At 39.9% G+C, this 26,144-nt stretch overlaps 1 long non-coding RNA gene across 1 annotated transcript in view; it reads left to right on the forward strand.

Moving 5' to 3' along the window:
* LOC138999264 (uncharacterized) overlaps positions 1–25,691 on the forward strand; it is a 258,828-nt gene extending 233,137 nt beyond the window's left edge. The window contains exons 6-7 of the long non-coding RNA XR_011469352.1: positions 12,040–12,171; positions 25,585–25,691. This is a non-coding gene — a long non-coding RNA (uncharacterized lncRNA). The remainder of the gene's footprint in view (positions 1–12,039; positions 12,172–25,584) is intronic.
* Positions 25,692–26,144: the final 453 nt, after the last annotated feature.

Genomic DNA, 26,144 nt, shown 5'->3' on the forward strand with positions numbered 1-26,144 from the left:
AAAATTATGGCTTCCGAATTGACTCAAAAAGAAGCTTCCAAAATGGTGTCTGGCTCAGCTAGATGGGCCTAAAAAATAAAGGGTAGACTCTCCCTTAAAGTATCATGGAGCCAAATAATAATAGGAGTAGTCCTGGCTCTAGTAGTAGTAGTAGTCGTAGTAGTAGTAGTAGTAGTAGTAGTAGAAATACAGGATCCAAAATTATTCCTCTGTTTTTCATGTGGCTCTGTGGAATTCATTTTTCTGTAGAGCAACATTCCTAATTATGTTTTACTGGAGCAAATATTAAATTTTCATTATCTTTGAGAAAAAAAATTAACTGAGGAGTTGATAGCCCTTGGAGATGTCCTAGGGCTTGTCAAGTTTCAGAAAGGAAAGTCTGGAACCAACGAATACTAGATAATCCAAACACAGGATTAAAAACTGAACTTCCTCAGTAGAAATGCCCTTGACTTTGATTCCGATGCCGGAAGTGCAGAAGGCAAAATTTTCCAAACTGTATACCAGTGTACTGGGAATATTACCTTTTTGAAGGAAAAAAAGCACTGAAGTGTTACCAGAACAACAACAACAATAAAATGGAAATACAAATAGGTGCCATCTCCAACGAGTGACTGCCGTCAGAATTAGAGGGCATTTTCTGATGTATACATGGTCCATCCTTGCCTGTTTTTGCCACACAGGAATGCAAGGATGACAACCCATGAGGGCTGGCAGGAGGGGCCTTGATTACCATAGTTTTGTGCCTGGCCGTGTGTACAAATCTTAAGTGTGTGACAGGTGAGGTTTGCTTGCTGCTTTTCAAGGAGCAAGGAGGCATTTTAGTTTGTCCTCAGACTGGCTGGATCTAGCTTTGAAACAGGCCAGATTTTTAATGTCACTGAAGCTAAGAAAAGAAAGGGGGAATTGAGGTTACCAAAAGAGATGTAAAAAAGCAAGGAATTCAAACATCCAAAGACGTTCCAAGGACACAGATGAATCTGGCATCTGTAGAGAATACATACATCCTTCTGATCCAGGACAAGACCCACCAGGGTGAGAAAGAGATGCTGTGGATGGAGGTGGATGGAGGCGAGGAACCAATAGGCCATGCCTACAAGGGGTTGTTCCCAGATCTCTGTCCATAGAAGCTCCTAGGCAGGAAGGAGAATGCCCGTCCGTCTTTCAACCAGGAGGAAGGGGCAGAGCCTAGAAAGTAGGTCACTCCATGAATCAGATTGGAGACGCTGAGCAGGAAATCAGCCATAGACTGAGCAAAGGTGGGTGACCAGAAAGTCAGGGAGGAAGCACGATGCTGATGGACCGACAGGACAGCTTGGGAACTTGCCCTGTGATCCCCGCCGGCCACAAGTCCTCAGAGCTGCTGTTTCTCCCCCAGAAAGGGCCTAATCAGGTAGCAGATGCTCAGTTGGATGCATCCCATATGATTTCACCAAAGGAGACACATGGCCAAAATTGTCTAATAAATATCATATGTTCTGTACATTATTCATCCAACAAAGAGGTATTGACCTCCCACTGGGTGCTGGGTGCAGGGGCCACAGACATGAGGAAACCCTGGCTTAGATTCACCCAGTCATGGCTGTGCAGGCACATCAGTCTGTGACCAACAAGCTATGGAGAAAACTGCATTATTGATATTTTTAGAGGTTGCTCATTTTCAATTGTTCAAGAACATGGTCAAAGAATTTAAGAGGCGAGTTTGACTGAACCTGGCCACTGAGAAATAGCAGAACTCAGTGAAATGTAAAACATCAGATGACTTGCAGAAACTAAGGCGGTGAGAATCATTCCATCAGCCTTCTGCTATCTTCAAGAGTGTCTGACATGTCATCATATTTAATACACTTGTGCTAAATGTTGGATGGAAGGGTCCTAGCTCCGCCTAATTCCAGTTGCATGACTTGAACAAGGCATTTAACATCTTAGGAAGTTGTTTTCTTCCGGGTAAAATATAAAAAATACTAACTTTCTTACCCACCCCTATATATCAAATGTTAGGATTAAATGAGATATTGTAGGGTTAAGTGTTTTCTAAGTTACAAAGCACTATATACTATTTGAAAACTGCAAACTATGCTGAGAAAACGCTGTTACTTGCTACTAGAATATAAATTAGGGCACCAGAATCATGTTAGGGTGAATGGAATTTAGATTCTAGGAATGGAATTTCTGTTCGTTTGGCCTTCACACTGATAAGAATAGTACATGTGACTGGATTATCAAAGATATAAAGGGTGTCCCAAAATTCACGCAAGAAGTAATTTTGATAGAAAACACAGGTTTATAATGAAAAATTGTAAATAAATTTTTTATTGATTCATAAAGTATACAGTATAGGGTTATGTATGGAATAGCACATCGGGTAAATGGCCTCCATGGCTTTGCTGGCACATACGCAAAGCTGTGGTCTTCATTGGTCTTCATTGTCCCTGCTCCTGGGCCATAATTGGTACTTTGGTAATGCTTATCAAATTGAAGGGATTGAAATAAAAGGGCAACGGATATTAGAATCTGATTCAATAAACCAAGTAAAATTAGGCTTTTATTTGTTGTTGTTGTTAATGCTCACGCAAAATCCAAATCTTGCGTGAATTTTGGGACACCCTTTAAAACCTAAGTTTATGAATGGGATGTATTAAAAACATAAATCAAAAGGGGCACCTGATAATAGCAAGCAGACAGTTTAAGCCGATTCTCATCTTGAAAAGTAGTGTTGCTGGATACAAAATTCTGGGTTGAAGAGTATCTTGTGTCAGCACTTTTAGAGACATTATTCCACAATGTTCTTAATTCTATAGTTGCTATCCAGGCATCTCCCATAAAGCCACTCTCTTCTCTTCATACACAAGCTGACATTCCCCTTTTGCTGCTTGAAGATGTTTTCATCCCCATTGCTCTGCAGTTTTATCTAATGTGCCTCTTGTAAATGTCTTTGTATTTATCTTTTGCTATAAATTGCGATTCTTTTATCTGGGAATTAATACTTTTATTAGGGCAGGAAAATTGTGTCAGTGTCTTTAAAATTGTCTCTTTTATTCTCTCCTTCTGGAAGATTTACTATGGTTAGATTTATGTTAGATCTTCTCATTCTGTTTTGTATATCTCTTAGCTGTTTTGCATATTTTAACTTTTCTTATGTTTCCATCTCTATATCCCCCTGAGTATAATTATGGATTTTTTTTTCCTATTTTTTCTCTAATTTACTTACTTTTCTCTTACGCTGGCCTAATCTGCTTGTTAACCTGTTCATGAAGTCTCCTGTGCCAATATATTTAATTTCCAAAAGTTATATTTGGTTCTTACTCAGATTCATCTGATAGTTTGATCATAATCTTTTACTTCCTGCTTACTTCTGTGATTCCAGCTTTTATTTCTTTAAGTAGTTTATGCAAAATTACTTCATATTCTTCATCTAAATTCTTCAGTATCTGAATTACTTTGGGTCTAGCTATTGGTTTTGTTTCTGATCATTCTCACTCATGGTGGCTTATTTCCTCATGTGTTTGGTGATTCTGAATTATGCGCTTCTATTTCTTGGGTCTTATTATATAGTAAGTCACATATCACTCAAAGAATGAGAGAAGTTTTTATGTATGTATGCATGTATTTATTTATTTAGTCTCCAGCATCATTCACTTATGCTGGGGACCAGTGAATGATACTGACCTGGCATCATTTAACCTCCTTTTAGACTCTATAACACACTCTGTTTCAACCTTCCCATCAAGCCACTGGCCCAAAGCTTAATATTCCAATATTGGATGCTATGTGTGTTTTGGCAAAGAGAAAAATGAGCCTAGACCAGCCGTGGGCAAACTACGGCCCGCGGGCCGAATCCGGCCCATTTGAAATGAATAAAACTAAAAAAAAAAAAAAAAAAAGACCGTACCCTTTTATGTAATGATGTTTACTTTGAATTTATATTAGTTCACACAAACACTCCATTCATGCTTTTGTTCCGGCCCTCCGGTCCAGTTTAAGAACCCATTGTGGCCCTCGAGTCAAAAAGTTTGCCCACCCCTGACCTAGACAGTGTAAGTAATTTTATCAACTGTTCCAAGTTCAAAGAGTCCATACCCCAAAGTGATCCTGAGAAAAAAAATGTTTGAAGCTAAAGTCCCTCCATTGGTCTCATTCACAAAAGCCAATTGTCTTCTATGTCTGGGATTTTTATAGATTGAGAAACAATATTTTAATGAAAAACAAACAAACAAAAAAGAAAAACAGGCCTTCACCTAATATGTGAGATCCAAGGCAAGAAGACTACAGAGGCCTGTAAACCATATGTTTGAATACTTAAAAGTTAGAGGGGATAAATGGTGATGGAAAAAAAAATAATAAAATAATTTTTTAAAGTTATAAATTGAGTTAATAAAGAGTTAAGGAAAAAAGTTCAATCCTCTGAACATTGAAAATTATACCTTGGTATTGACAAAGGTTAAAAAATGAACATGAGTAAAGCTATGGTTTTATATGACTGAACGTTTGCAAAACATCAAAGACAACTGAAGTTAATTATTATTATGCACATAAAGGTATCCTGTTTATGGGCTAGTGATGTCTGGATGAGTAATAAAGCAAAGACCTCCACAATTCATAAAGTATGCTTTCATGCCATAAAAATTTATTATTCTTTCCTTTGTTTCAGGAAAATCAGTAATTATATTGTTACAAACAAGATCTGCACCAACGTTTTGTTGTGATTTAGTATTGTTCTAGCACAAAGTAAAATATAAATATGTACAAAGTATATACAATGTAAATTAAAGCAAATATAATAAAAGCAAAGTTAGTTTTAGACATGTTTTAAAAAGTTATCCTCTCAACGTATTAAAAGCTATCCATTAAAATTAACAGACAAAATACAAATTATAACTTACTTTTATCTAATATCTAAACCAAAATATTTAAATAAAGCTGAAAAGGTTTGAAAAGTTTATTACATCACTATATTTTAATTCAAAAGACTATTCCCAGTTCCAGCATTCAGTGTGCATCTGTCTGCCTGCGCGGAGAATCATAACCACATGTGATGCACGTCATATCTCTACCTATATTTTACAGATCTAAAAGGAAAATGAATGTTTGATAGCATGAACATGTGTCTAAGCTACTGTGTCCAAGTGTTGCAAATGCCACACTCATTCTTAAATATCTCCTGAATCACACGTTGGGACAGGAAGGGAAGGAAGGCCACGGATGCTCAGCTCTCCTGGGGAACCGTGTCTTTTAAATAAGATTCCCTTGCACCCCTGCTGTGGGAGAGGACTCTCCCGCACTCCCACCCAGATCTCCATACCCAGCGCTCCCTCGCTCCCTCGGCTGGCTCCACGCCTGGGGGGAATCCTCTCTTCCTTTCTCTCACCTCTCAGAGTCTGGCTTGTGTTTCGTCTTTCCTGGCCAGCTCCAGGGATTGAGCAAGCACATGCAGATTGTGTAATTTCGGTGATTGTGCATATGAGCTAAATGGCCCGGTGTTTACATTTACAGCCGGCATTGCACAACGTGAAGGCGAACGCAAGATGCATGCCAATAATTTAAAACTTGGGACGACATGAAAAAGCAAATGAAAACACCATGACAAGTTCAAGGGGGAGGGAGAGAGAGAGAGAGAGAGAGAGAGAGAGAGAGAGAGAGAGAGAGAGAGACCAGTGGAAGAAGGAAAACATATCTTTGTATGTCACTTTCACAGCACTCTTTTGTAAAATGGATATTTTTATTTTTCACTTGGCCCCACAAATTCCGTAACCAGCCCTGGTTACGCATCATGGTGGGCCAGCACTGAACACAGGTGACAAAGGTGGTCAAACTCAAGGGCTCAGGACAGGGCTACTTCTTGCTCAAGTCCAAGGGCAGAGCTGACCAAGACCCCCATTCGCACACCAGCTCTTATTGCTGGACGCAGCGAGCTCCAGCAACTTTTTCCAATGCTGGAAGGAAATCTGGTTGGGTTGGTCATATTTGAGAAGGTAAAAGGAAGGGTGCACAACTCCAGACAAAATGAGATTTTACTCTTTTAATTTTCCTCTGATTTTTTACATGACTGCTCTCCTATAGAAAATTTTATGTAACCGCATCAGATATTGGTAGAATTTTTGAAACCAATATGTATGTATAAACACAGCCACCACAGTTTACCAAAATCGTGGGGTTTTGTTGTTGTTTTTTTCTTTTAGACTTTTTTGAACATTAGTGAGATTGGCACTTCTCTAAGGATATATGTAAATAACATCTTTATTTATATCCCCCGCCCCCCATGGCACATCACATAATGGCTTTTATTAAACACTCAGCACTTAATAGAGATGAATTGAATTAATTTTATTCCTTTATTTTGGTCACTGGAATATTAATATATTCCATTATGAGAAGTTTGACATTTTTAGAACACATTGCCTCTGACTAGGTTCCTTCAACTATTTCAAAATAATTAAAGTGTATATATTACAAACACTCGGGAATTTTATCTTTATCTCAACCCCATACGACCACTTCCAACCCCCCCCCCCACACCCCCCCCCCCCAAAAAAAAAGTCCCTGAAAAAAATCACAAGTGGAAAAACAGCCCACTCAGAGGGGATTGGGTCTTCGGGTTACAGGGCTCCTTGGACAACCTTAGAGTCCTGGAAATTAGATTGGATTCTTTGGCTCTAAACGTCTCTGACACCTGAAGCTGAAGTGAAGTAACAGTGAAATCAGGAGATGTCGTTGGTTGCATTTTTTAAAAATATTGCATTGTTCTCTCCTCAACGTCTCCATCAATGTAGGCGAAAAAAGTCATCTATCATTTCCTTTTCATTGCTTGAAAATCTATCCTGTCACTTCCCTCACATATGTTTTAGCCACCTTGGCCCCCAGGATTAATTTTGAGTCTACCTTTGTAGGAAGGATTCCAAGGGAATGTGTGAAAGGATCTGGGCCGACTCCTCCGGACATGTGCTCAAATTTCAGGCAGCGTGGACACAGAGACTCCTTTCTAGAATGGTTCGTGTGCAGCGCCTGGTTTCAAAATACAGCAATCCCTGGGTTGTCCCAGAGCTGTGCCCTACCTTCAACCATTGTTGCAAAGCCCTACCCGACAGAGAAGTGCTCCACAAGTTCGAAATCAAGTTCCTGTTCCATCAGCCACTGCGGTGAACAGACCTTGACTTCCCCCACTCCCCATACTCCCATCAGAGAAATAATGGAAGGCATTTGGCATTTGACTGCTCAGTCATTTACACTCTAGCTTTTCACAAGCTCTTAAGGGACATGGGAGCAAATGATGGATGACATATTAAAGGAGGCGGATGATGAATAAATGAGAATGTCAGCTAGATTTTCATACTCTACAGGGCATGGTAAATGTAGTGTTTTGTTTGCTTTTTTTTTTTTCTTCCTGAAAAAAGCATATCCATCTGTTGAAGTCCAGAAGTTGATGCATGCACATCCAACCCTTGCTGATGCTTTTGAGGTCAGGCTGATGAAATGGAATGGGGCTTCAGATTTAGTGTGAAGAGCCAGGAGGGCCAAACTTACACTCTTTAAATCTGTCATGTTTAGCAACTATTAGAAAAAAGAATGAACTTGCAGTTGTCTCGGGGAGGTAATTAACCGTCCCAGAACACCTCCCTCCCTCCTACCAGCCAAATCCTATCTAGTCTTCAGTTTCCTCCCAAACACTTCCCCAGAGTAATCTTCCCCTCTTCTAAACTCGCCTCATTTGTTTTCTATAATACTAATCGAAATTAATCTTTGATGCCTTGTTTCCATTCTTATTTTATTTGGATTGCCTGCCACTTTTGGCTATTTAACTTTTCGTGTATTCATGCTTTGTGTCCTCAAATTATTAGTTCTTCAAGAAACTAGCAAGTTTTAGAACAGTACTTCCATAACTCATTGTTATCTGACATTAATATATTTTATACTTATTTGTTTATGACTATGCATATTTTATACTTATTGGTTAATGACTTCCTCACTAAAATGGAAGTCCTAAGAAGGTATTGGCTTTGTCTTTATCTCTGTATCTTCAGAAGCATTAAGAACAGCGCCTAGCCGAAACCGGTTTGGCTCAGTGGATAGAGCGTCGGCCTGTGAACTGAAGGGTCCCGAGTTCGATTCCGGTCAGAGACGTGTGCCTGGGTTGCGGGCACATCCCCAGTGGGAGATGTGCAGGAGGCAGCTGATCGATGTTTCTCTCTCATCGATGTTTCTGACTCTCTGTCGCTCTCCCATCCTCTCTGTAAAAAATCAATAAAATATATTAAAAAAAAAAAAAGAACAGCGCCTAGCAGATAACAGGGGCTCAGTAGATGTGTTAAATGGGTAAATGAATAACTAACTTGTGTTTCCCCCTTTACATTAAATTGTAACATATTTAGCATTTGCTTTAACAAAGCAGGCAGCAATCAGAACCTGCATAGGGATTAAAAGTCTAGGCTTTGTAGTCGCACAGATATGCTTTCAAATCCACTTTCTTGTTTACTGTCGTTGTCTGGCTATCTGATATTGGGCAAAACACTAAACTTCCCTGTGCTTCCAATTTGTCTCCTTAAAGGAGGCTAATAGTACCTACTTCATAAAGTTGATTAATTTAATAAGATATCATAAAAGAGGAAAAATCATTTTCCCTCTGCCCTCCTAGGTTCTTGCCTGAGACCCCACCTGAAACAAAAAGACAAAAGAAAAACAAATTTGACCAAAGAAAAACAAATTTAGTTATGTATGTACAGGTGGGAGTCCCATAAAACTATGAGAATAAAAAAAAGTGACCAGAGTAGAAAGTTTTCGTATCTTTTGGACAAAGAAACAATAAACACGTGAAGAATTGACAAGACAGAGTTGGAGACTAAGTGTAGTAAAATGGGGGAGATTAGCAAGGTTTGTATAAAGAGCCCTCTCCCCTAAATTACCTGTCTCCAGTGACAAGGATGCCTTCTACCACTCATATGGGATCTACCTTCGTCCTCCTATGGACAAAGGAGGTTCAGATTGTCCTTACAGCAGCTGTTTCTCAAGTCCCTTTAATTCAAAATGATCACTATGCCAAATTGTTGTATTTTGGGGTGACATATTCTGAACCCCCTATACTATCATATTCAGCATCAGGGGTACAAACTTTATTCCTTTTAGATGAGTTAGCTTCCAGCAAAATTGGTACGTGTGTGAAAAGCAAGCATTGAAAATGGAAATGTTCCCCACAAACTTAGGAAAAGATGTATTGTTCTGTAGCCTAGGCAACAAGTGGTCATCACAACCAGATTTTAACCTGTTCAACCCCTCAATAGCTCACCTCGATGAATACACTCTTGCAACCCAAGCAGCCAGGGTCAGCCACCTCTTCCAAAATCAGACCATCAAGGACAGGCCTACCGCAAAAAAATGGCCGTGAGTGCCAACAAGTCCACCAGGCTATCACCTAAGGAAGCAAGCCTTCAGAGATGATGTCAGCCCTCTTAGGCCTCTGGAAGTCCACCAAACTCCGAGCCCCAGGCCTTCAGAAAACCCTATATGAGATGAGCCATCTGCCGAATGGGGGTCCCCTCATCGTGTGACCTAGTGACAATAGGCATAATCACAAGCAATAACCACTTTACATGCACTGTGTTTTCACTTGAAGCTAATGACAACCATATGCGGTGGATACTATTCTCTTGGAAAGAGAAACATAAAATCTGTAGTTTTTCATAACGTTTTTTGGAGCATGTTGATTTCCAGGCACCATCTTCAGCACTTATCTAAGTGGCGTGTTTTTAATTTAAGCTTCACAATTGCCTCATTTTACAATCAAATAATGAAGCTTAGAAAGAGTAGAAAGACTCTTCCAGTGGCCACATCACCATCCCTTCTCTCCACAGAGTAGCAGCAGTGGAGACTCCATCAGCAGGATCAGCCACCAGGAGCTGGAAATTGGTTCTTCTCTACTTCTCTGGGTTTTCTCACATGAGGCTAACTAAGAAGCTCAGGCTAAATTTTCTTCCATGCCCCCCAAAATAACGAATTTCCTTTTCCTAAATTTTTAAAATTGATGATGCCCCAAAAGATCTTGTGCTAGGTCCCGATACCCTTATGGTTTGAAAGGAAGTCAAACAATGAACCTTGGACTTGTATGCATGCATATTAGCATAGCCAATGGACACAGACACGGGGGCGGTGGGGGCTTGCCCGGGGTGGGAATGTCTGGGAGTGGGGACGTGGTGTCAGTTGGGGAAAAAGAAGACATATGTAAAACTTTAGACAATAAAAAAAAAATTTAACCTTGGTGGAGATAGTTCCTTATAGAAGGCACTTGGTTTTGAGGAAGTTGGAAATTATGTTGGGCTTACCAGCAATGCATTTCTATAGAGATCATCTTCCATATTACCGAAGAAAGCAATGCATGAGCTTTTGTTTTGAATTTTTCAACTCTTACTTGATTGACATTTTTCATATTTTAACTTGAAAATTTTGAAATGGATTCAAAAGTACAGGGAATAAGAGCATGAATCTTACATGCTCATCCCCCAGCTCCAGGAATGTCCAATTCATGGCCTCTTCCTCTGTACCTCAACTCATGGCCCTAGCCCCTGGATTACTTGAAATAAACAAACCTGAGCATCATTGGTCAATATTTCAGCATGTATCTCCAAAAGATAATGATTCTTTTCAAACATACTTGTAAGATTATCACATCTAAACAAACAAACAAAAAAGCTAACCGTTCTTTCATACCAAATATCCAATCATTGCTCAATAACAGCGCTAATACTATTATCAAAAACATATCATAGAAAAAGTTGAGGATTTTTTTCAGCTTCCTTTTGTCTTTAAAATGTATCCCCCTTGGAATGTTCAGTAAGAGTCCTGGCTTTAAAGTCACCTAGAGAGACTTTCTCTGTGAGGTCACGCCACCAGCTCCATGCATAGCTAGTTAGGTCCATGTGTTTTATTTTCCTTTCCGTTTTTAGGAGTTGCTTTTTAATTGTATTATATTTTAAAATTGTATGAAATATGTATGTGGTTGTAATGTCAGATGTAAAACAAAACAAAACAGGTTTATTGAGAGAAGCTGACTTTCTGTTCCTGTGACTTTCACCTTTTCTCTACTTCCCCTCTAAGTAATCATTTTTTTAAATTTACTTTTTATGTTTGTATTGATTTCAGAGAGAGGAATTGAGGGGGAGAGAGAGAGAGAAACGTCAAAGATGAGAATCATTGCTCGGCTGCCTCCTGCACGCCCCCTGCAACCCTGGCACGTGCCCTGACTTAGAATTGAACCATGACCTCCTGGTTCATAGGTTGATGCTCAACCACTGAGCTACACAGGCTGGGCGAAGTAATCATTTTTTAAGTGTTATGTTTTTCCTTTGATTTTTTAAAAAAATATATAAGCAAATATGTATATTTACTTTTACATGCCCCCATTTTAGCTGAATGGTGGGTGCTTTACATACTTTTCCCCATACATATGTCACTTATTTCCTAGAGACGCCCCTAGTAATAGATTGAAATGTAATATATCCAGTTTCCAGCATAATACACTGTGTGGATGTTTCATCATCTTTAAAGACATCCCCTACTGCTATAATAAGTGGCAATTTTCAAAAAATAAATTATGCAACTCTTGCACTCTTTTGAAAGTTCTTAATAAGGCATGACATTTTTTTGGGACCATCCAAAATTATGTATATATTTCATATCTACTACCATTGCTGAAAAGCTATAGAAACATTTCAAAACTTGCTTATCTATTTGTGTGGGGAAAAGTTTCCAATTTCGCTTATCTATTTGAGTGAAAAAAATAATTTTAAAACTTGCTTATCTATTTGTGTGGAAAAAACAGTTTCGAAATTTGCTTATCTATTTGTGTGAAAGAGTAAGAGTACGCATCTCAAAATTGGGTTCCCAAACTGCTCTTCTTTTTCCAACAATCATCTGATTTGAGGCCTAAGTGATTTCCAAAAAATACAATATAAAATGGGACATTTTAAAATATGATTAAATCTATTTGGGGAGCGAGTACATTTATTCCTGTTGGCATATTTTTAATCACTTTACTGTCTTTTCTGGGCTTAGGTCTGGAAGAAGCTAATGGCAGCTACCGAGCCAGCAGGAATGGGGGCCCCGGACCTCAGCTTCCCAATGCGTTTTGGACACATTTCCCTCTGCACTCCTCATTCTCATACAACTGCATTCATGAAAACACAGGTAAGCAAACTCAGTACTCATCACACATATCGACCCTCCATGAGTTTCTAAGTGAATTACCAGTCATTTCAACTACAGTCCTATCCATGTTCCTCGCTTCTTAGATTGTTTGCTGCTAGTCTACTTTATTCTTCAATTTTAGCAGAAATAAACACCTGCTCCTTAATGATACAGGGTTAGACCTTAAATTGAATGAATGCAGCACATGACTTTTTATAATGTTTTATTCTTGAAGTCATTATATAGTCACAGAGAGTTGCAGGAAAATGGTAGGGGAGTGTGCATGTACCCTTCACCCAGTTTTCCTATAAAACTATGGTACAGTAGCACAACCAGGAAAATCCCAATGACACAATCTAGGGAGCTTATTCAAAGTTTACAGGTTTATGGGTACTCATACACTCGTGTGAGTGTGTGTGTGCAGGCACTTGTATATACCTTGCAATTTCATCACATGTATACTAGTAGATTCTTGTAACCATCATCACAGATCAAAATACAAAACTATTCTATCTCCAAAGACCTGTTTTAACCCTTATAACCACCTCTATACCCCACTCCCTTCTTAGCCTCATCAACCATTAAAATCTTCTCTATCTCTGTAGTGTTTTCTTTTGGTTTAATCCTCACCTGAGGATATTCTTTTCCATTGATTCTCAGAGAGAATGGAAGGGAGGGAGGAGGAGGGGAGAGAGAGAAAAACATCAATGTGAGAGAAACACATCAACTGGTTGCCTCCCGTATGTACCACCACCGAGAGGTGGGAAATGAACCTGAAACTGAGGTATGTGCCCTTGAGGAATTGAACCCATGACCCTTCGGTCTACGGGCCGACACTCTAACCACTGAGCAAAACCAGCCAGGGCTCATTTTTGTTATTTTAAGAAGGTTGTGTGAATGGGATCACACAGGTTAGCATTTTGAGATTGGTTTTTCGAACTCCACAAAGTTCCCTTAAGATGGAGCCCCGCTTCTGCCTGTATGAACAGTTTTATTGCTACATAGCATAGCATGACTGCTGTGGAGGTGTCCTAGCTTGTTCAACCACTCACCTGTTGAAGGCCATTTGGGTTGTTTCCAGGCTGGGCCTATCACCCGTAAAGCTCCTATGAACATTCATGTACAGGTTTTCGTGTGAACATCAGTTTTCACTTCCCTGGGATCAATGCCCAAGGCTACAGTTGCTGAATTATACGGTAAGTGCATGTTGAGTTTTGAAAGAAACTGCCAAGCTCTCCTCCAGAGCGGCTGCACCACTTTCATTCCCAGGGTCTGAGCAGTCTCGCTTCTCTGCATTCTCACCAGCATGTGGTGTGGGCAACGGTGTTTATTTCACCCTGATAGGCATGTAGTGATAGCTCGTGGTTTTCCTTTGCGTTTCCCTACTGGCTGGTGATGTTGAACGTGTGTTCATGGGCTTATGTTACCACCGGTACATCCTTTGCTGCAAAATGCCTATTCATGTTTGCTCATTCTCGGATTGGTCTGTTTTTGTTATTGCTGTTGCGTGTTGAGAGTTTGTTACATATTCTAGATACAAGGCCTTTGTTGGATATGTGGTTTGCAAAGGTTTTCTCCCAATAGGTAGCTTGATTTTTGTCTCTTCCTCACAGGGTCTTTTGCAGAGCAAAAGTTAATTTTGATGAGCTCAAATTTATTAGTTTTTTTTATTTTTTATTGATTTGAGAAAGAGAGAAACATCAATTTGTTGTTCCACTTATTTATGCATTCATTGGTTATTTTTGTATGTGCCCTGACTGGGGATCGAACCCACAACTTTGGCATATTGGGATGATGCTCTAATCAACTGAGCTGCCCGGCCAGGGCCAAATTTATTACTTTTTCTTCTTATTGTGCTTTTGGTGTCAAGTCTAAAAATTTTATGTAGTCCTAGCTCCCAAAGATTTTCTCCTAACTTTTTTTTCTAAGTTGTATCATCTTACATTGAAATCCCCATGACCCATTTTGGGTTGATTTTTATGTAAAGTCCAGGTTGAGGTGCATGTACAAACTTTTCTTTAATCCTCAAAGAAGACACCAATAAAAGCTTCTGAATGTATGCCTAGAGTCAGAAAGTGGAAACTGAAGTGAAATTCTCAAGAGCATTGGTGCTCTTTGATATCCAGAAATGGATACATCATACATTTTTTATGAATCAATCAAAACTTCTAGTTGGTTTACAACTTCTGGTTGTATCCCTAATAGCATCTGGACACAAGGAGAAATACTTAGAGGATTTACTGGTTAAATAGTTAAGCTAGTTGCAATCTAGTCTAACCTGATGATTGGAAATGCTAAGAGTTAAAAAAGTATACTTCTTAGAAAACTGTGTTTTTCAAGTTCCCTATTTTTTTCATTTTTATGCATTTAAAAAATTCTTTAAAAATATATTTATTGAGCCCTAACCGGTTTGGCTCAGTGGATACAGCATCGGCCTGTGGACTCAAGGGTCCCGGGTTCGATTCCAGTCAAGGGCATGTACCTTGGTTGCAGGCACATCCCCAGTGGGGAGTGTGCAGGAGGCAGCTAATCGATGTTTCTCTCTCATCGATGTTTCTAACTCTCTATCCCTCTCCCTTCCTCTCTGTAAAAAATCAATAAAATATATTTAAAGATATATATATATATAGATAGATAGATAGATATATCTATATCTATATCTATATATCTATATATATATCTATATATCTATCTATCTATCTATATATATATATATATATATATATATATATATATATATATATATAGTGACTCCTTTGAATTCTCCCCTGCTCCCCATCCCAGGCCCTCACCAACCTGTTTGTCTGTGTCCATGGGTTATGCATATAGTTCTTTGGTTGATCTCTTCCCACCCACCCCTGCCTTCCCTCTGAGATTCGACAGTCTGTTCCAAGCTCCCTATTCTTGATATCAAACCAAACCAGCTCTTATTCCAAAGCGTGACTCCTGGGATACCATCTAGATTTGGATATTAACACCACACTGGTGATATTCATAACAGACATAAGTCAGTGCCATGGACCTTACATGAAGTCTCTTTGGCTTCCCTCCTGTAGACAACAGTTTATATCATAAGGACTGTCCCCTTGATAAAACACCCATGGTCCCTCCTGTAGCAGGACCCTCCTGCAGAGGGGGTGAAAGCACCCCCAGAAAGTGTGCAAACAGATTTTAGTTGATGGCGATTGTAGGTAATTGAGAAGCATTTAGAGGAGTGATGTGGTCAGACCAGAGTGCCTTGCAAAGCTGGGTTGCACTCTAGTTAACCACACGCAGTTGTAACTGATGTCTCCCCGGTATTGTTTCATCCATGAAAGAATAGAAAGCAAGGCAAAGAAAGCCAAAACAGAGATAAGAGAATATTTCTCTTGGGGGCAAAACTAGCACCAGCGAGCAGAGAGAAACTCTACTTCTCACTCAGGTGAGAGGGCGGCATTCAGTAATGTGTTTTCTGGCTCATGTGGGAGAATTTCAAGGAGGACTGCCCTTTCTTATGAAAGGGCATAAGTAGTTTGGGAACATGAAGCTTCATGTTTAAAATAATAGCAAGAACAACAACAAGCACAAAAAGGCTCTTCTGTTTCAAACGTCTGTTTAACCCTTAGCTATGTTTTTAAATACATGAGCCCTAGTCCGAGGAATGCCGGTTACCGTTTCTCTTGCCCAATCTCATTAGCAAAAGACACCTCTCAAGCAATTAACCCTAAAGAAAGCCACTGTGAAACCCTACCAGGCTGGGCTTTGATTCAAAGGAAGGGTAGGTGAGAAAACAAAACGTGAAAACCCTGTGTGGTGTTTTCAAGATGACTTTTCATTTCTGTTATGAGTGGGGCCCATCTTTCAATGCTGTTGGATTTTTGTAGACTAAAAATCTACAAAATTTTTAGTAATAAGAGCCTTTAATATGTTCATAGCCTTACTCAGGTCCTTTTCATTGGTTTAATGGGTAATTTTTATTCATCGCATATTAGACTGTGACTATATATGTACATTTTATTGGTCAGTTTGATTATAACAATCTGCATATTTATGAGAAAACCACAGAAATTATCTTATTTAACACCCATTATTTTTTCTCCAAAATCCACAAACAACATTAAATTGTAACTTTTCCCTTCCCATTCATCTTTTTTTAAAGTTTATTTTTATTGCTGATACTATTACAGATGTCCCCCCGCCTCCCTAGGAGCCATAAATTGAGGATGGGAGATGGGGTATTTGGGTCACCGGTAGATGCCTGATTATACCAGTGAATAAATGAATGTAATCTACTCTTTCAAGTGTGTATCATTTATACATTTCAGCCAATTAATAGAAGCACCACGTACTCAAGGTTTTTCAACTAATTTCTTACTCAAGGACAGCATTTCATCAAACCAAATGCTCTAAATGACTTACTTTGCCAGGTGATATTTTCAAAATGGCCAGAATGACAGCTTCTTGCAACAGAGCTTTGATATAGAGAGATGGGATCTGTGGTTTCTCCCCTTGAAATCGGATGCAATGTATTGGTAGTGAGGGAGTGAGACTTTCAAGGTTGGGTCACAGAAGGCACTGCACACAATTCCATGCTTAAGTTATTGGCTGTACCATTTTTATAGCCAATTTTCTTTTTTGAAACATCATAATGAATGAGTACCAATCAACTTGATCTAAGTCATTTGAAAAGACAGGTTTCTGTGCAAAAAACCTCTATATTTATAAAGTTGAAATAACTCATTGAAAAGTTACAATTTAAGTCAGGGGAGTGGGGATTGGACAAAAGAGAGCATAATCCGTAAACATAGAGGGCTGGGTGGAGGTGGACAAAGGCGGGGGGACATTTGTAATAGTATCAGCAATAAAAATAAACTTTAAAAAAAGATGAATGGGAAGGGAAAAGTTACAATTTAATGTTGTTTGTGGATTTTGGAGAAAAAATAATGGGTGTTAAATAAGATAATTTCTGTGGTTTTCTCATAAATATGCAGATTGTTATAATCAAACTGACCAATAAAATGTACATGTATAGTCACAGTCTAATATGCGATGAATAAAAATTACCCATTGAACCAATGAAAAGGACCTGAGTAAGGCTATGAACATATTAAAGGCTCTTATTATTGAGATAATTTGTTATCATCAAAGAATTGATCTCATTTAGGTTATGGATGACATAAAATTAAGATTTGATTCAAATCAGTCACACACAAAAAGTGAAGTTCCACGTTTAAATTTGAGCCAATATACAAAATTAATTCTGTCTTTTTCTATATGACTTTCTTAACCAGTCAAGCTAATCGAAGAAAGCATGCTGGGTTTTGTTGTGTAAGATATATCCTTAAGCCAAAGTCATTAAAAAAAGTCATTCAAACTGGTTATTTGTTGATCTATAGACAAAAGCACCAGGTGACTGTCTGAATTTTTCATCTGGCTGATTTGTAGAGCTTGGTCCACTCTAAACGAATATGAGAATGTCCTCAGCTGACATGCTCCGACATTGACTTGGTGCCCAGATAGCAACAGCAACCACCAGTCAGACCTGCCCTCATAACTGGGGCTTCCCACCCAGGACCTCTCAATGCACTGGGAGCTTAGAGGTGCAGAGAGGACCCCAGCCCCCAGATGGAAAACAAAAGTCAGAGGCTAGGAGAACGGAAGGTCCTGAGGGCAAAGGCTGAGTCACACTCAATGTCAACAGTCTAGGAGCCAAAAACAAAGTCATATTAAAAAATTAAAAAGGAAGTGTCAGTAGGAAAGATAACAGCCCCACCGGTTTGATCTCTCCTTCCACTGGAATCCATGTGATATTTATCTAGGATGGTTATTATCACTATTTATAGATTCTGAAGGATTGTGTGAGTTGACATACACACATATAAATAAATACACAGTCATAATCACTTGGAATAAATAGACATTCAAAACAAGAACCAGAGGATTCATACTTTCATCTCATGTTTGTGTAGTCTTTCATTAATTGGAGTGTTGGCAATGCTGTTGAAAAACTCGTATGACCACCCAGGACTAGAAATATGGATGTAAGTGATCTTTTTCCTTCCGGTGGATCTGTCAAGCATCAGCTTGTCATCAGCAGTCCCATCTTCTACTTACCAAAGACCTCACGTTACATCAAAGGTCAAAACAGAGGCAAGTCATTGATTTTCACCAATTCTCAACAGGTGGACTTAAAAGATGTATGAGTTGTCACTCAGAATCTGAAATGGTAACTTATACTTTCCAAACCCCTATAAGTGAAAGAGCTGTTTCCCTACAAAGTGACCTAAATGGTTTAGTGCTTACCTTCTAGAAGAGTAACTCATTGAGCACCTAGTCTAGATTAATTAAACTGAATTGAATTGAATTGAATCACGTTGAAGACACTAAGAAATGGTGAAAAACATCACAGCTGCCTACTGGCAAATAACTGAAGATTGTGATGTCAACATAGCACTATTTTTCAAAAGTAATAGCAAAGCAACATTCCAAGGTAGAAGAGAGGCAACAGGAATATGATCCACCCAAAAATATCTCACTCAAAGATATGTTAAATCATGCCATTAATGTGTCGGTCAGGATCCAAGTACTACCAGAAAACTTGAATCAATCTAGCTCAAATACCAACCCCAAAGTGGGATGAGAATTGGTGATTTACAATTCATTGTAACTGAGAGACTCAGCCAACCTGATTCACATACCCATCCCTGGCCCCAAGTGGGTGAAGTGTGTGTGGTGCCACATAAGGAAGTGATTGTGTGAATAACATATACATACAACACACACACACACACACACAGCATTTGTCCACTACAGTGAGTCCTGTATACCTTTGAGATCATTATTGATCCCTGGGTTTTTTCTCTTAAGATTTAAAAAGAAAACTGCTAAAGTCTATTATTAATTTAAGAATCCTTTAGTATGAATGAGTTTACTGAATACTTTATCCTGGATAGGAGATGGGGAAATATAACACCATTGGGCACAAGTAATAGAAACCAATTACAAGGCCAAGAATGGGGGCTGGGGCAGGGCAGATGAGAATGGTGCCAAGGATAAACTTTAACTTTCTTACAGTTTTGCCCCCAGCATAATTTTGCCCTTCAACGAGGGAAAGGCAATTCAAAGAAGCGACTCTTCGCAGTATAAACAATGAGTTGCAAACTTTTTCAGCACCAAAATAAATAGAGAAGTGTTGGGGCATGTAGATGGAGAACAGAGAAGAGGCCAGAACTAAAACGCTTAGGGGCTGTGGGTATTCAGAATTTCTGAAATCCTGTCCAGAGAGTGAATCCCCCTGATGATTCAAAAATGGCATAGCTCATTCTTTTTTAACCTTTCCCTTCAAGACCCCTTGAAAAAAATCACATTGACCAGTAGATCCTAAGGGCAATGACTGTGTCCAATAAATGTATCATATAGTTGTGACCGAGAAGTGACTACTTTTCATCGAGTTCTCAAACCTCTCTTCTAGCAAAGAACTTAGAGATGTATGAAGGTCAAGTTTAGTGCTGGTTCCTGGAATCACAGGCTCACAGAGCAGCTTCTGAGTAGATGGCATGCAAGCCATTCTTCCAAATTAGCTTTGATTTAAAAAACAGACACACCCCCCCCCAAAAAATCTTCAATGAAAGATTCTATAGCCTCTTCTAAATTCATAACTATATAAGTAAAGAAATGAGACATAATGAAGAAAAGGAATAACTAACAACCGCCTCTGGCCAGCAGGGTGACTGATCGGGACAGGCATGGGCAAGCACGGACAGCGTGGAGTAGAAAACTGGGCTTCCCAGTGATGCAGGCTTAATTGAAACGTCGCTGCTTTTGAATATTAGTTGTGCAAGCTTAAGTAACAACCCTAAATTCTCTTGGAGACCCAATAGGTCAATGGGGTTAAAACTTCCCTTACAAGCTTTGCATGAATAAGAAGTTAAACTTGACATCATGGAAAACAGTGCCTGACAGACAGTAGATGCTCATGAAAAAGAGCTCAATTCTTACTAATAGAGTGGTCCCAAATGTCGCCATGGGACTTCAGTGGCTTTAGGGGAAGTCAGAAGGTGTGGGGACACCATCACCATACGGGATCCACAAACTGGACTTCCAGAAGCAGGTAAACAATTCCTCATCAGCAAATGCCAGGTCTCGATGGAGAAGTTGTTTCCATGTGACTTGTAGAACAGTTTGGATGAGTGAGAAATCTCATGAACTTCACTTCCCACCAACCACCAGCTCCTTCCTGGAGGACATTCGTTCTTCAGTTCACCACCCATGCTTTGAGAAAGATTGTCTTCAGTGCGTGTGCTGGGGGACTCAGCAAAACTTCCTCCTCTCCCTCAGAAAGCATGATCTAGATCAGTGATGGCGAACCTTTTGAGCTCGGCGTGTCAGCATTTTGAAAAACCCTAACTTCACTCTGGTGCCGTGTCACATAGAGAAATGTTTTGATATTTGCAACCATACTAAAACAAAGACTTATATTTTTGATATTTATTTTAAACATTTAAATGCCATTTAACAAAGAAAAATCAACCAAAAAAATGAGTTCGCGTGTCACCTCTGGCAGGCGTGTCATAGGTTCGCCATCACTGATCTAGATACTACAAACAACAAACCACTTCCAGAATATTTTAACAACCCTTTAGCCATCCCCATGACATGCAATTTCATTCAGCCTAAAAGACGGTGACTGCCCTAGCTGGTTTGGCTCAGTGGATAGAGCATCAACCGGCAGACTGAAGTGTCACAGGTTCAATTCCAGTCAAGGGTACATGCCTGGGTTGCGGGCTTGATCCAGTAGGAGACATACAAGAGGCAGCTAATCAATGATTCTCTCTCATCATTGATGTTTCTATCTCTCTCTCCCTCTCCCTTCCTCTCTGAAATCAATAGATATATTTTTTTTAAAAAAGAGGGTGACTTCATGATAACTATGATTAGGTAGCAACTGCTCATGACTGGAATGATGATGTGAAGTTTAATTCCTTGAGCTCTACAACAATTATATCTACCAGTCCAGTAGCAGAGTGACAAGGGAGCATTTAACACTAATTATTTGTGTTTACTTATGTTGAGAAGAACTCAGTACCTTTTTTTTTTAATGCATTCAGAATTGCAGCCTCATGGCTCAGACAATATTTCCTTCCCTGTTCCTCCGCTGGCCTACCACTGCAGCCTCAGAGTTCTCAGGGCAGCAAAAACACACACAAACAGACACCTCCAATTAAACCATCATCATCTTTCATTCTGCCGGCACTGGAGTCCTAATCCCTCTATCTCTGTGCTCTCCCATTGTCCTCTAAAACCTTTCTTAAAAGTATTTCTTTGATTTAATATGTGAAAGCTAACGAGGCCTCCAGCACACACAGTTTTAATGGTGCAATTAGGCAGGGTAAAGATTTTTACGACGGGGGTGAAGAAAGGTGGTCCAACTTACGGCTTCATCTCCTCCGTATTTTAGAACTCAGGAAAACAATGCTCAGGCACGGAGGCTTCCCCCCCACCTCCTCCCCAAGTTCAAGGTCAGTTTGACACTCTGAATGGTTAAATCATCCTTGGCAGAGTCTGAACTTGGCAGAAGCTCCGTAATGAGAAATCCAGATGACTGGTATCATTTGTCACGTGAATGCCCCGCACTTAATCTAGCACTGGTTTGTTTTTGTAAGGAATAGCAGTGACTTAAAAGCAGTCATTAGGGATGTTTAATATTTTAACTGCTTTGACACTAGATGCAGTCTTCACCTTTAATGGCACCTTTTAGCATTAAACTCTACACATAAATAAGCAGCGTAGGCCTCCTTGAGTCAGTTCCCTTCTGCATGCCATACCAAAAGGATTCCATCAGCTGCTTGCCCCGCTTATGAAAAATGGCTGAGCTTTCTCTAAAGCCCCGGCTGGATTTCACTGACAAAGGCAGGAAACCGAGCGAGGAGGCTCACTCCGCTCAGACTCCTCTGGATTTTCTACCGTCTCTTAAGTGAAGCTACAGAAATCATGCAGCTTTTCGAAGGACTAAGATGAATATCAGAGTGACATTTCAGGACCCTCAAGCAATTTGTCTGCTGGGTCAATACACACTACAAATAATGCTGTCAAAGGCTCACAACCAGTCTTTATGCCATAAATCAATGGATTAACCGGGGTCTACTTGACTTTGAAGCGTGGGCTTTTTACGCACTATCCTATACTCATTTACATAAACACTTACCAGGTGGGAGTGATGGTGGATGTGGGACAGGCACCCCCGAGTTTTTTTCTGAGTTGATCAATTATATGAAAATTGTCCAGTGAATTCAAAGAAAATAGTATCCTCAATCATTTCCAGTAGACCCAATCTTTATTTGAAATTTTTTCATTCTCCTCCTTCCTCTTAACATTCTCAATAAGAAACAGAAACAAACTATAAACATGATAAACAATTTTTAATATATTGAGAAACTTTCATCAGCAGAATATGACTTTGGTCTTTCACATTTTCTTTTGAATGCCAACCAGAATATCAAAAGACCAGGGACTCTTAGTCTTAACTTAGCCACTGTAAGGAAAGAAAAAAAATTTCCTTTACTCTCCTAAATTCTGTAGCTGGGACCTGTGAATTAAACTAACAAGAGATTAACAGAAGAAAAAAGTGTATGTTGGTTTTTTTTTATTGATGTCAAAGTTTTTATGTGCATGGGGACTTCACAAAAAAAGAAGTGAAAACCCCATAGAAGCAGTTAAACTTGGAAGTTTATATACCATTTTAACAAAGGGCAATAAATTGTGGAGAAATGACTAGTCAAAGGGAAAGGGGCTTTGGGGCTACAGGGGCAGTAAATTGTGGAAAGCTTTCTATCTGAGGAGACTAGTTGAAAATAAGAATTACTTTAGTAAGGTTCATTAACTAAATCTGTCTCATCTCAGTGCTGACTTTCCATCTTCTTCATGGCCCCAAGACTCCTCTGGAATGAGGTTGATGGCGGTCCTCATTTCTGAGAAGTGTCTGCTTGTACCAGATAAGAGAAGTTCTCAGGCCCTAGCTGGTTTGGCTCAGTGGATAGAGCGTCGGCCTGCAGACTAAAGAGTCCCAGATTCGATTCCAGCCAAGGTTACATGCCTGGGTTGCAGGCTTGATCCCCCCCCAGTAGGGGGCGGGCAGGAGGCAGCCAATCAGTGATTTTCATCATTGATGTTTCTATCTCTCTATCCCTCTCCCTTCCTCTCTGAAATCAATAAAAATATTTTTTAAAAAGAGCTTTTTTTAAAAAAAGAGAGAAGTTCTCAGAAGGCTCCTTTATACATTAGTTGTTTCTCCATTGCCTTCCGCTCAAAATAATCTATATGCCAAGGTGACATATTTTGGGGTAGCATATTTCGATCCCCTTCATTACTAAATTTCCTCATAAATATTTGTTAATCAATTCATTTATCTGGGGTCTAATTTATGCATCAGTGAAATAAAGGAGTTGGAACAGATTTTCAAATTTCATTCATTCTTCGACATTCTAATTTTTAAAATTTCTGTGCATTCATTGTGGGTTTCATTTACAAAGGCTATATACCTAAGTAGTAAGCTATATAACATATAGACACTCTTATCAGGCAAAACCAGTGCAAAACTGACACCAGATAGAGTGAACTGATATTCTCCCAAAATTGACTTGTCTGTTCAAGAAATGTATTGAGCACATGGTGTGGGTAGAGACAGTGAAGAGGATAAGAAAAATGCAACCAGATGGGGAGATGGGACTACTTCCCATGTTTTCACCAAAGAGATCCAGCAAAGGTAAAGAGGATACTGCCTCAAAGCAAATGTTGAGGGGTCCTCAAGATCCCATATATTGATTCCAGTCCTCCTCATATGCTGCTTTTCCCCATGGTACACTGACAGTTCTGGGGATGCTAGTAAGTCAAACTGAGTCACACTTTTATTCGTACCCAAGAACTGCATCCTGTGGTCAATTCCTACCCAACACCTCAGCTGGTTTGGTCTTGAACTACTTCATGATCCCAAATGGATCCAAGAGAGTCCCTCAGAAAGAATGTCTATAGTGACTCCCCTGTTTCTTAAAAGCAACGTTATGAAAGAGGAAATTGCCAGGTTCCGATGCAGTAGAAAGAGAGATGCAGATCCAAAAAGCAGCAGACATGGGTCCTGGGCGGTTGCTTTGCTAACTTCTTAGTCAGGAGCAATGCATTTGGAAAATGGGGACCAAGCTGATTCCTCAACCAAAGTACCAACCGAATTGAGGATGCTCCTTGATGAAAGAACAAGGGAACATTTTCAAAACACTGGCACCCCATCAGAGAGCAAAAGCCAGCAGTCATGGCCTGTTCCACAGGCATCCCCAGCTCTATTTGTGTCCACGATGACAAAAATGCATCTGTCCAGTGTTAGAATGACACCGGAGAACTTCATTATCTGAAGTCCCTCTCTGATCATTGAATTAGAAGGGCGTATCCTCCCGTTACTACTCCCTGAACTCCAACCAAGACCTGATCACAAGGCAGCAGGTCGGCTCCGGGAGCCCACGGGAAGCTTTCCCCATCGGGAGCCAGTTGGTTAGGGATGTGGATAGGGATGTGGTTTGTTTCAGCTGGAAGCCCTTGGTACTTTTCCTCGGACTAATCAGAATCGGGGGCTTAGGAGAGCGCACCAAAGGTGATCTTGCCTCCTCTGACCGGGTAGAGGTGCCGAGGTCCAGCTGCTAAAGTCTTTATGGGAAGTACCTGGAGTTGTCGGGTTTGCTTTGATGGAGAACAGGGATCAGAAAGCAAGAACTGCCCACAGAGTGGAAAAATGAGAATTTGAGGTGTGGTACACTTAGAGGGGAAAAAGAAAAGTGGTCAGTGCTTTCCAAAATTCCAGTAGGAAATTTGGGTAAGGACGGGTGAGGGCTCCATCACATTGGAAAGTTCCCTTTGGGTTACCTAGTCCAACAGGTTTCACCAAAGTTGTGTCTACGCAGCAAATAAATTCAGAGGAGGGGAAAAATTGAATCCATCAGGCAACAGTTGTTCCAAGTACAGCTGTAATGATCATAGAAAGGCTAGAAATGACCAGATAGTCAAGCTAAGTTCTTGTTTTTAAAAACCTACTATTTCTAAAAGGTGTTCTGTGCCCAGCCGGTGTGGCTCAGTAGCTGAGCGTGGACCTAGGAACCAGGAGGTCATGGTTCGATTCCTGGTCAGGGCACATGCCTGGGTTGCGGGCTTGATCCCCAGTAGGGAGCGTGCAAGAGGCAGCCAATCGGTGACTCTCTCTCATCATCTCTCATCATTAATGTTTCTAGCTCTCTCCCCCTCTCCCTTTCTCTCTCTGAAATCAATAAAAATATATTTTAAAAAAAATAATAAATAAAAGGTGTCTTGTAAAGGGGGAGGGTCCTCATTTTGCTGAATGTCTCCTTAAATGTGTTCAAGTTGTCACTTAGTAACTTACCTTTTACACTTTTCCAGAGGTTGGAAGAGGCAGGAATTGCTGACCCCTGATAATCCAGGCCTGGAAACCTCATCTGGGATAGTCCCTACAGCCCAACAACATGGAGATTTGCTCAGCCTTCCACGAGAAGGTAATCCAGGGGTTTGATATATACAACGTATTCCAGTGCACAGCTTATCGGACTCCATTGTGTATTCTCTGGAAGTGTTATCTCCTAGGACAGTGATGGCCAACCTTTTGAGCTCAGCGTGTCAGCATTTTGAAAAACCCTAACTTAACTCTGGTGCCGTGTCACATATAGAAATTTTTTGATATTCGCAACCATAGTAAAACAAAGACTTATATTTTTGATATTTATTTTATAATATTTAAATGCCATTTAACAAAGAAAAATCAACCAAAATAATGAGTTCGCGTGTCACCTCTGACACGCGTGTCATAGGTTCGCCATCACTGTCCTATGCTGTCTTCTCTTCACAAGTAGCCGTTCTCTCTCCCACCTTGGGCAGGTCTCCGTCTTTGTGTCGATAGCCTGTTTGGTTGAGCTTTGGTAGCTCCAGAATTCTTAGTGGTCTCA

Source organism: Myotis yumanensis, unplaced genomic scaffold (genome assembly GCF_028538775.1).
Source record: "Myotis yumanensis isolate MYYU_CA2020_CCGP unplaced genomic scaffold, mMyoYum1.0.hap1 SCAF_22, whole genome shotgun sequence".
In the NCBI taxonomy this organism is placed as follows: Eukaryota; Metazoa; Chordata; class Mammalia; order Chiroptera; family Vespertilionidae; genus Myotis; species Myotis yumanensis.